The sequence below is a fragment of the Zootoca vivipara genome, chromosome 10 (genome assembly GCF_965207765.1).
Source record: "Zootoca vivipara chromosome 10, rZooViv2.hap1.1, whole genome shotgun sequence".
Taxonomy (NCBI): Eukaryota; Metazoa; Chordata; class Lepidosauria; order Squamata; family Lacertidae; genus Zootoca; species Zootoca vivipara.
The window spans coordinates 40981354-40989858 of NC_142593.1; positions in this window are offsets into that span (position 1 = coordinate 40981354).

Below are 8505 nucleotides of genomic sequence, written 5' to 3' on the forward strand. Positions count from 1 at the left end.
TACCATTTGATATTGCAGGTAAAAGATCTGGCCTACTGGACCAACGAGGTTTCCCACCCCCCACCCCCCATACAGTATATGGTTTGCTTCTTTCTCAGTGATCTTAGTTGGGGGGGGGGGTCAGGTAAACCTCCTCCCACATCTAAAGGATGCATGAGACAACATGGGCAACTCAGGCAGGACCTGCCACTCATATCTCTGCCGGCTGCACATTTGGCAGGCTTGAGAAGGGACCCTGTGCAGATCTCAGCACAAGCACATCAAGTCCCTCCATACAAAGATTTGATTCATCCACATGAAAAGAAATGGCTTTGAAACACTATAGGCACCATGTGCCAATGTGCCAAAGAGACAGAAGCGACTGAGATGGTGGAGAAGATTGTACCTCCTGAAGGAGCCTTCTGTGAAGTTTACTTTTTCCCCACAGTACTAGTTACAGGTAGGTAGCCATGTTGGTCTGACGTGGTCAAAACAAAAAAATAAAATAAAATTCCTTCCAGTAGCACCTTAGAGACCAACTAAGTTTGTCATTGGTATGAGCTTTCCTATGCATGCACACTTCTTCAGATACACTGAAATAGAAGTCACCAGACCCTTATGTATAGTCAGAAGGTGGGGAGGGGTATTACTCAGAAGGTTGGTGGGAATGGGTGATGGGCTGATAGGAATGGTAAACCTGTTGACGACTGTTAACAACTGCAATTGGTCTTGCAGGAAAAAGCAAGGGGTGAGATGGCATAAGAAAGCTTTATCATGTATAATGAGATAAGAATCCAATGTCCTTATTCAGACCAGGTCTCTCCATGGTTTTAAGCTTGGTAATGAGTTGCAATTCAGCAACTTCTCTTTCCAGTCTGTTTCTGAAATTTTTCTGTAATAAGACAGCTACTTTGAGATCTTGTATAGAATGTCCTGGGAGGTTTACCACTCCTATCAGCCAATCACCCATTCCCACCACCCTTCTGAGTAATACCCCTCCCCACCTTCTGACTATACATAAAGGTCTGGTGACTTCTGTTTCAGTGTATCTGAAGAAGCATGCATGCACACAAAAGCTCATACCTATGACAAACTTAGTTGGTCTCTAAGGTGCTACTGGAAGGAATTTTTTTATCCCCCCCCCACAGAAGTCCTAATATTTTTTATGTCCACCAGAGGGCTCTCAAACTCACATACACTATATATTACCTTTAGTAATTTGTCTCCGGAAGAATGATTCGTTTCACCCTGCTAAAAAGCCTTGGTTTGCATAGGAACTGAACATAAAATACAAGATGAGGTGGGTGAGGTGTAGTCAGGAGGGCGTCTCTATATGATTGCAGTGATCTGGCCAGTGTATAATAGAGTTGCCATATTTTTAAAGGGGGAAAGTTGTTGAGGGTTTTGTTTTGTTTTTTGGCAAAGTTGTTCAGCTTTTTGAGGTATTCTAAAGGGAATAACCCAAAATATAGACTTCTGACATGCACTGCGGTATGTCCAGATTTCCCCCAGACATTTCAGCGATTTTCACCCAGACACTGTTTCCAACTCCCGTATTCTGGCTATGTCCGGGAAATTCCGGACATAATGGCAGCCCTAGCAAGGGACAAGATTGTCCTTCAGTTAACCTGCTCCTATGCTTTTCGGTGCTTTATACACCAACAGTAATAATCTCAATAATGTACTGGTGGCCTGTGCTAATCTCCGAGCTCCAGTGTAGGATGCTGATGCAGAGTTGCCCCAGCCAAGGGTGTAGGAAGGGATGTGGAGGGAGGGCTGTGGCCCATCCTGGGTGTCACCCCTGAGGGGGTGACAAAATGGCACACCCCGGGGGGGGCAGCATTACCACGGGGCCTGGTCCAAGCACGCCCGAGCCACGCGTCTCTCCTGGGAGTGATGCGGTGGCTTGGGCCCCACGTTGCCCAAAACAGCAGCATGGGGCTTGCGACTCCGTGGGCAGCTCACTGTGGTGTCCCTCCTCCTGGTGGATTGTCCCACCCCACAACTCCGGGTGCCGGAACTGCTAGCTACGCCCCTGGCCCCAGCTACCGGTAAAAGTGAGGCCATAGCATTCTGCACTAGATGCGATTTCAGAAGCAACCTCAAGGGTAGTCCCATGTAGAGCACTTTGCAGCACAGCAGTTCAGTCTAGAGGTTACCAAAGCCTGCACCATTGCTGCAAAGCTACTGCTGCCCAGGAAGGCGGCAGACTAGCGGGGGGGGGGAAGCACTCTTCGCCACTGACAACGCCTGTGTCTCCTGTGGCAGTGGCGGAAGATTCTCAACCCAGCTCTACCTCTCCTTTAAATCGGAACCAGTGAAGGTGGTGAAGTGCCTGGAGGTGGTTGGAGGATGAATGGCGGCTAATGGATTGAGGTTGGATACTGACAAGACAGAAGTACTGTTCGTGGGGGACAGGGGGCGGGCTGGTGTGGGGGACTCCCTGGTCTTGAATGGGGTAACTGTGCCCCTGAAGGACCAGGTGCGCAGCCTGGGAGTCATTCTGGACACACAGCTGTCCATGGAGGCACAGGTCAATTCTGTGTCCAGGGCAGGTGTCTACCAGCTCCATCTGGTACGCAGGCTGAGACCCTACCTGCCCGCGTACTGTCTCGCCAGAGTGGTGCATGCTCTAGTTATCTCCCGCTTGGACTACTGCAATGCGCTCTAAGTGGAGCTACCTTTGAAGGTGACACAGAAACTACAACTAATCCAGAATGCTGCAGCTAGACTGGTGACTGGGAGCGGCTGCCAAGACCATATAACACAGGTTCTGAAAGACCTACATTGGCTCCCAGTACGTTTCTGAACACAATTCAAAGTGTTGGTGCTGACCTTTAAAGCCCTAAATGGCCTCAGTCCTGTATACCTGAAGGAGCGTCTCCACCCCCATTGTTCAGCCAGGACACTGAGATCCAGCGCCTAGGGCCTTCTGGTGGTTCCCTCACTGCAAGAAGCAAAGCTACAGGGAACCAGGCAAAGGGCCTTCTTGGTAGTGGCGCCTGCCCTGTGGAACGCCCTCCCATCAGATGTCAAAGAGATAAACAACTACCTGACATTTAGAAAACATCTGAAGGCAGCCCTATTTAGGGAAGTTTTTAATGTGTGACATTTTTATGTATTTTAATTTGTTGGAAGCCGTCCAGAGTGGCTGGGGAAACCCAGCTGGATGGGTGGGGTACTACTACTACTACTACTACTACTAATAATAATAATAATAATAATAATGTCAACCTGCGCATCTGCTCCTTATAAGAAGCACCGTTTCTTTTCTTTCACAAAGCACTTTTATTTGATTTTACAAATATGAATTAATAACTATACACATCCATGTAGAGAGATTACTCTGAATCTGGGGACTTCCTCCCATCCCCTCCATGGGTCCCGTTGCCAACATTTTCAACTGCATATTATTTCGTAATCTATATTTTATGTTTATCCATATTGTCCATAGTATTTGTTACATTAGAAGTGACATTAAAATCTTGCTAATGTTTTCATCTCCTAAATAAAACTTTCCCAATTCTTTCTTGAATTTCTTGTCTTCTTGGTCTCTGAGTTTTCCAGTCAGTTTTGCCATTTCCACGTAGTCTAACAGATTAGTTTGCCATTCCTCTCTGGTAGGGACTCTTTCTTCCTTGCATCCCTGGGCTAGTAGCATCCCTAAGAAGCACCATTTCATCATCACAGTATGAAATTAAATTGGGCTGGTTGTTGGTAACTTACTGATAAACAGTTCCATTAGCTGATATTTTATTAACCTGCCGCACTCTGGTCCATGGGGTCACGGAGAGTCAGACACGACTAAACAACTAAACAACAACAACAACAACACGTGCATTAACCAGGATAGTTTGCATGATTTAGCTGCCTTCTTCTTGTTTCATTGCAGATTATTTTGCAATGCTGAGCACTATCTGTATGGTGTGTCCTTGCATAATGATAAATATGAATGTGACAAAGGAAATTTATCCGTTTATCCATTTCCTTGGCTGAAAATGCTGCAGAGCGCTACTTAAATCCCATTAATTCCAGTGGGATTTCAGCAGGCTAATTGTGGTCAGGATTGAAGTCCTTTTAAATAAGCTTCTAATGACTTTACCAGTTACAAGGGAAATATGGGAATCAGCAGAGAGACAAGCTGGCATTAAACGTGCACACAATGTCCTGCACTTTATGAACAGGATGGTAATGAAATTCTCTCTCTCATTCTGTCGCTGCATGAAGCCCATTTCATTCCATGCAGGATTTGTTTCCTCCTCCTCCTCCTCCTCCTCCTCCTCCTCCTCCTCCTCCTCCTCCTCCTCCTCCTCCTCCTCCTCCTCCTCCTCCTCCTCTTCTTCTTCTTCTTCTTCTTCTTCTTCTTCTTCTTCTTCTTCTTCTTCTTCTTTGTTGTTGACAGCAATTCACATCTGGCTCTCAACAGACAATGTAGGCATGGCTGCAAATGTTGTTTCCTGGCAGAGTGGTGTTTTGAGAATGGAACCTGTCTGCTGCTGCTGGGATAAGTCTTTGGCTTATCTTCCAAGCAAAGGTCATTTATCCATGTAAAAGTGCTGTCAAAGGATGCTTCCTCTTTGGTGACGTGATCTGAGGGTAGTAAGAGATGTTTACAGAGCAGAGCTACAAGAACAAACATTGCTGGCTTTTCAAGATTATTTTATTCAGATTTTATTTATTCAGATTTACCTGCGGATTTTAAGAGGCAGTTGCAAAGATATTTTAAAAGGCCAGAAAACAGAGAGAAATTAAACAATAGCATAGCTATATTTCTTTTTTCTTTAAAAAATAATAATTTTTATTAAAGATTTTCTTGGTTTTCCGTACTGTATTTCTATTTAAATTATATGATTGATTTGCAAATTTCTCTCTGTATGTATAAATTGACACATGCAAATGTTATGCAAATCTGGGTTCTCTTTTGCCCCCCTTTTAATGTATTAATTACATTTTGTTTACCACCTTTTACCACCCAATGAGTTCAAGGTGGTGTGCATGTTCTCCCCTCCCACAACAACCCTAAGAGGTAGATTAAGCGGAGAGACTGGCCCAAGGTCACCCAGTGAGCTTCAGGGCTTAGTGGAGATTGGAGTGCTGGATCGTAGTCCAACATTCTGGCCCTCCTACTGCTATGTATCTTCCAGTCGTTTGTTTGTTTTCTAACAGGCAGAACGATAGCTCCAGGCTCATTTTGGGCTGTGTGTCGGAGAAACAAAGCGGCTAGGAATCTTGTGCGTCCACAGCTTCTCCAACATGCCTGCTCTGATGCTCACAACAAAGAAGCTGCAAAATTGATCCCATGCCCTCACCCCGGAATCTGACTATGGGCCAGACAGCAGTTGCAAACCTCAGAATACACCAAGGTGGCTGTGGAAGGTACAGCATACAAAACAATTCCTGCCACTCCTCAGAGGAGGAAGAGACATGTGGTGGTGATAGGTGACTCCCTTCTGAGGGGGACAGAGTAGTGTGTGGAGGTAACAGGAGGTATGATGTCTCCGAGGTGAAGAGATTCATGATGTGACGGAGAAATTGCTAAGTTGACCACAACCTCCTCCTTCTGACTCATGTGGGTACAAATGATACCACCAGACACAGCCTTCAATGTATAGCAGTGGCCTATGACAAATCCCAGCTGTATTCAGTGGGGCTTAGTTCCAGGAACTGGACTGTTTTGCATGTTCAGACCTTTAAACCTCTCCCTTAAATAAATTCACACAGACCCAAAATTTGGTTTGGTTTTTGGCAGAATTTAGGCCACAGCTTTATTGATTACAGTAAGTGAGTGGTTGCATAGGCTCTGGTTCGACTAGCTCCCTGCACCTTTGCAGGTAGCACTGACCCAGGGCACACCATAGGTCAGCCTAGGGTGAACACCTGGATAGGCGGAAAGCCAGGAACATGCTATTTTCACCACCCAGCTGTCCCCCTGGACTTAGGCACGGGCACAACCCCCTCACAGGGTTGACCAAACCATTGAGTCCCTGGATTCCTTTAACGGAATACCCTTCACATAGGGATGGCGAGAGCATTCCCCCATCCTTATCACCTGAACCAGAGCCTATCCACAACCTTACAAGTTGTGACAATTTGCTACATGGCAGGCGAAACCCAAATGGCAACAGCCAATCAGCCAAGTGGGGGGAATTCCTGGCATGCCCCTGTCCCAACGACAGACGATACACGACGGCATAGCAAGGTCAAGTGCACAAGCCCTAAAAGTAGGGAGAGGTGGGCGGGGGTTCTGATGCACGCACCGAAAGAAGAAGCTCTGGGTCACCTGCATAGGTATATATATAGGTCCCTTGATCCGTTTAGCCTGCATCCCATTGGCCTGATTGAACCCTGCATCAAGGGACCTACCAATTGGGTGTTGTGGCTATCCAATCATATGGTACCCACCCACAACACAGGGTTTGGTTGCCAGGTCTCACTGCAACACGTCCCCTCTTTAAGGGAGGACACGACATAGCATAAAGATGACTATCTTCTGTTTCTGCAGTCAGAAACAGCTTGTCTCTTAATGTCAGTTCCCGGAAACTGCAGGTGGGGAGGGTTCTGTTGCATTCGGCTTGTGGACTTCTCAGGGGCATTTGGTTAGCTGCTGTGTGTGCAGAATGCTGGACTTTATGACCCTTTGGCCTGATCCAGCTAGGCTCTTCTTATGCAATTCGATGCACGTCAACCTGGGAACAAATCCCACTGGGCACAGTGGGACTTAAATATGAACAAACATTTATAGGACTACCAGGGACCGACAGCATAAGAAGAAAGCTTGGGCTCTTCAAAAATTGCAAAGCGTGTTCTCCTTCATGGAGAGCACGTGTTGGGGTGGGGGCTAGCAAAACACCCTCCTCTTGCTGTTGGGTGGGATCGTTTGGATGGCCACAACAGTAATTGGAGATTTTGGGTTGTTGGGGAGATTTCTATGTTGCAATTTTTGATTGATTATATTCAAGGCTCGCAGAGTGGACTTTCTCTTTCGCTGCGAGCTTCGGATCACCCTCCCACCCTCCCTTTAATTAGGCTATGCCTGTCATGGGGTCGTCTGCTTTTGGGACAGGGGCCTGGTAGGAATTTTTCCATTTGGCTGATTGGCTGGTGCAACTTGGTTTTCGCCTACTGCGTAGCAATTCGTCACAACTTGTAAGGTTGGTGGTTAGGCACTGGTTAATAAATTGGTTGGTGGAGGGATCAGGACTGGCTGTACCGGTCCCTCCAATGCTGCTGGTTGGTGGAGGGGCCAGGATTGGCTGTGCCGACCCCTCCAATGGTTGCTGTAGGGGAAATGGTTGGCCGTGCCTGACCCTACAATGCTGCTGCTGCGCGGGGAATTCCGTTAAAGGAATTCAGGGGCTCGCCATGCTTTTGTCCGTACCCCCTACAAGGGGCTAGGGCCACGGAAGAGCCTCTGGGAGCAGTTGAGGAGAGTACAGTCTCTGACCCCTGTCTCCATTCTCTCTTCCATTTGTTTCCCTCGCCCTGACTTCCACAGGCAGGCGGATGTCAGATAGTCGTAACCAATGCCTAAGCAACCACTCACATTTTGTATTTTAAATAAAGTTGTGGCCAAAATTATGCCAAAAAACTTAAACTTAAATTTCTGTGTGAAGTGTGATTTTTACCAAGCAGTGAAGCATCTTTGAAGACATCTTGTCCTCTCTTTCTAATGTCTCATTGTAAGTTATAGAGGTCAAGAAAACACAGCAGTGCAATCCTTTATGTTATGAGCTTGGTTTGGAAACTCCCTAGAGCTTGGGTAGATGAACTGTGGGGTTGCACAACTTATTTCCTGCCCCTGCCCTTTGAGCCTTAAAATGTCCTCCTTTGGGGATGTTGGCTTAGGTCTGTGTGAGCAGGAATTCTGTGCCCAGATTTTTAGCCAGTTTAATGCAGTACAACTAAAGTCAATTAAAATATTGTAGGGAAAGTGAGTTTTGCTTTCTCAAGTTGCCTAGAAAACCATCATCATGGTGACTCATTTCAAATCAAACAGAGGCTAGTTTGCCCATCACTATTCCAAATGAATATCTGGATACTCGGAGGAAGAGTCGAAACAAAATAAAAAAATTCCTTCCAGCAGCACCTTAGAGACCAACTAAGTTTGTCATTAGTATGAGCTTTCGTGTGCATGCACACTTCTTCAGATGTGTGCATGAAGTGTGTGTCTTCAGAAGAGTGTGTGCGAAGGTTGTATAACACCACAGCAAGCCATTATTATTCCACACTTTCCAGTGCATTTTCCAATCATTTTCCTTACCAAAAAAACTTTATTTTTTTGTGGCTGGGTGGGTTTATTGCGCAAGACCAACAAATCCACTTTCCCTGTGCAACTTGAATTTGACAGTGTATAACTGAATCCTGCCCACAAAACAGCAACACTCTGGAAGCAGGCTCAAAGGTAACTTTAAAAATACAGTTGTATTCTGAGAGTGTATCAGAAACAAGCCTTTGAACCTTGCTGGGATTCTTGACTTCTGAAATATCTTCATCCCTTCCCACACCCTACGGAAAAAAACAAACCTT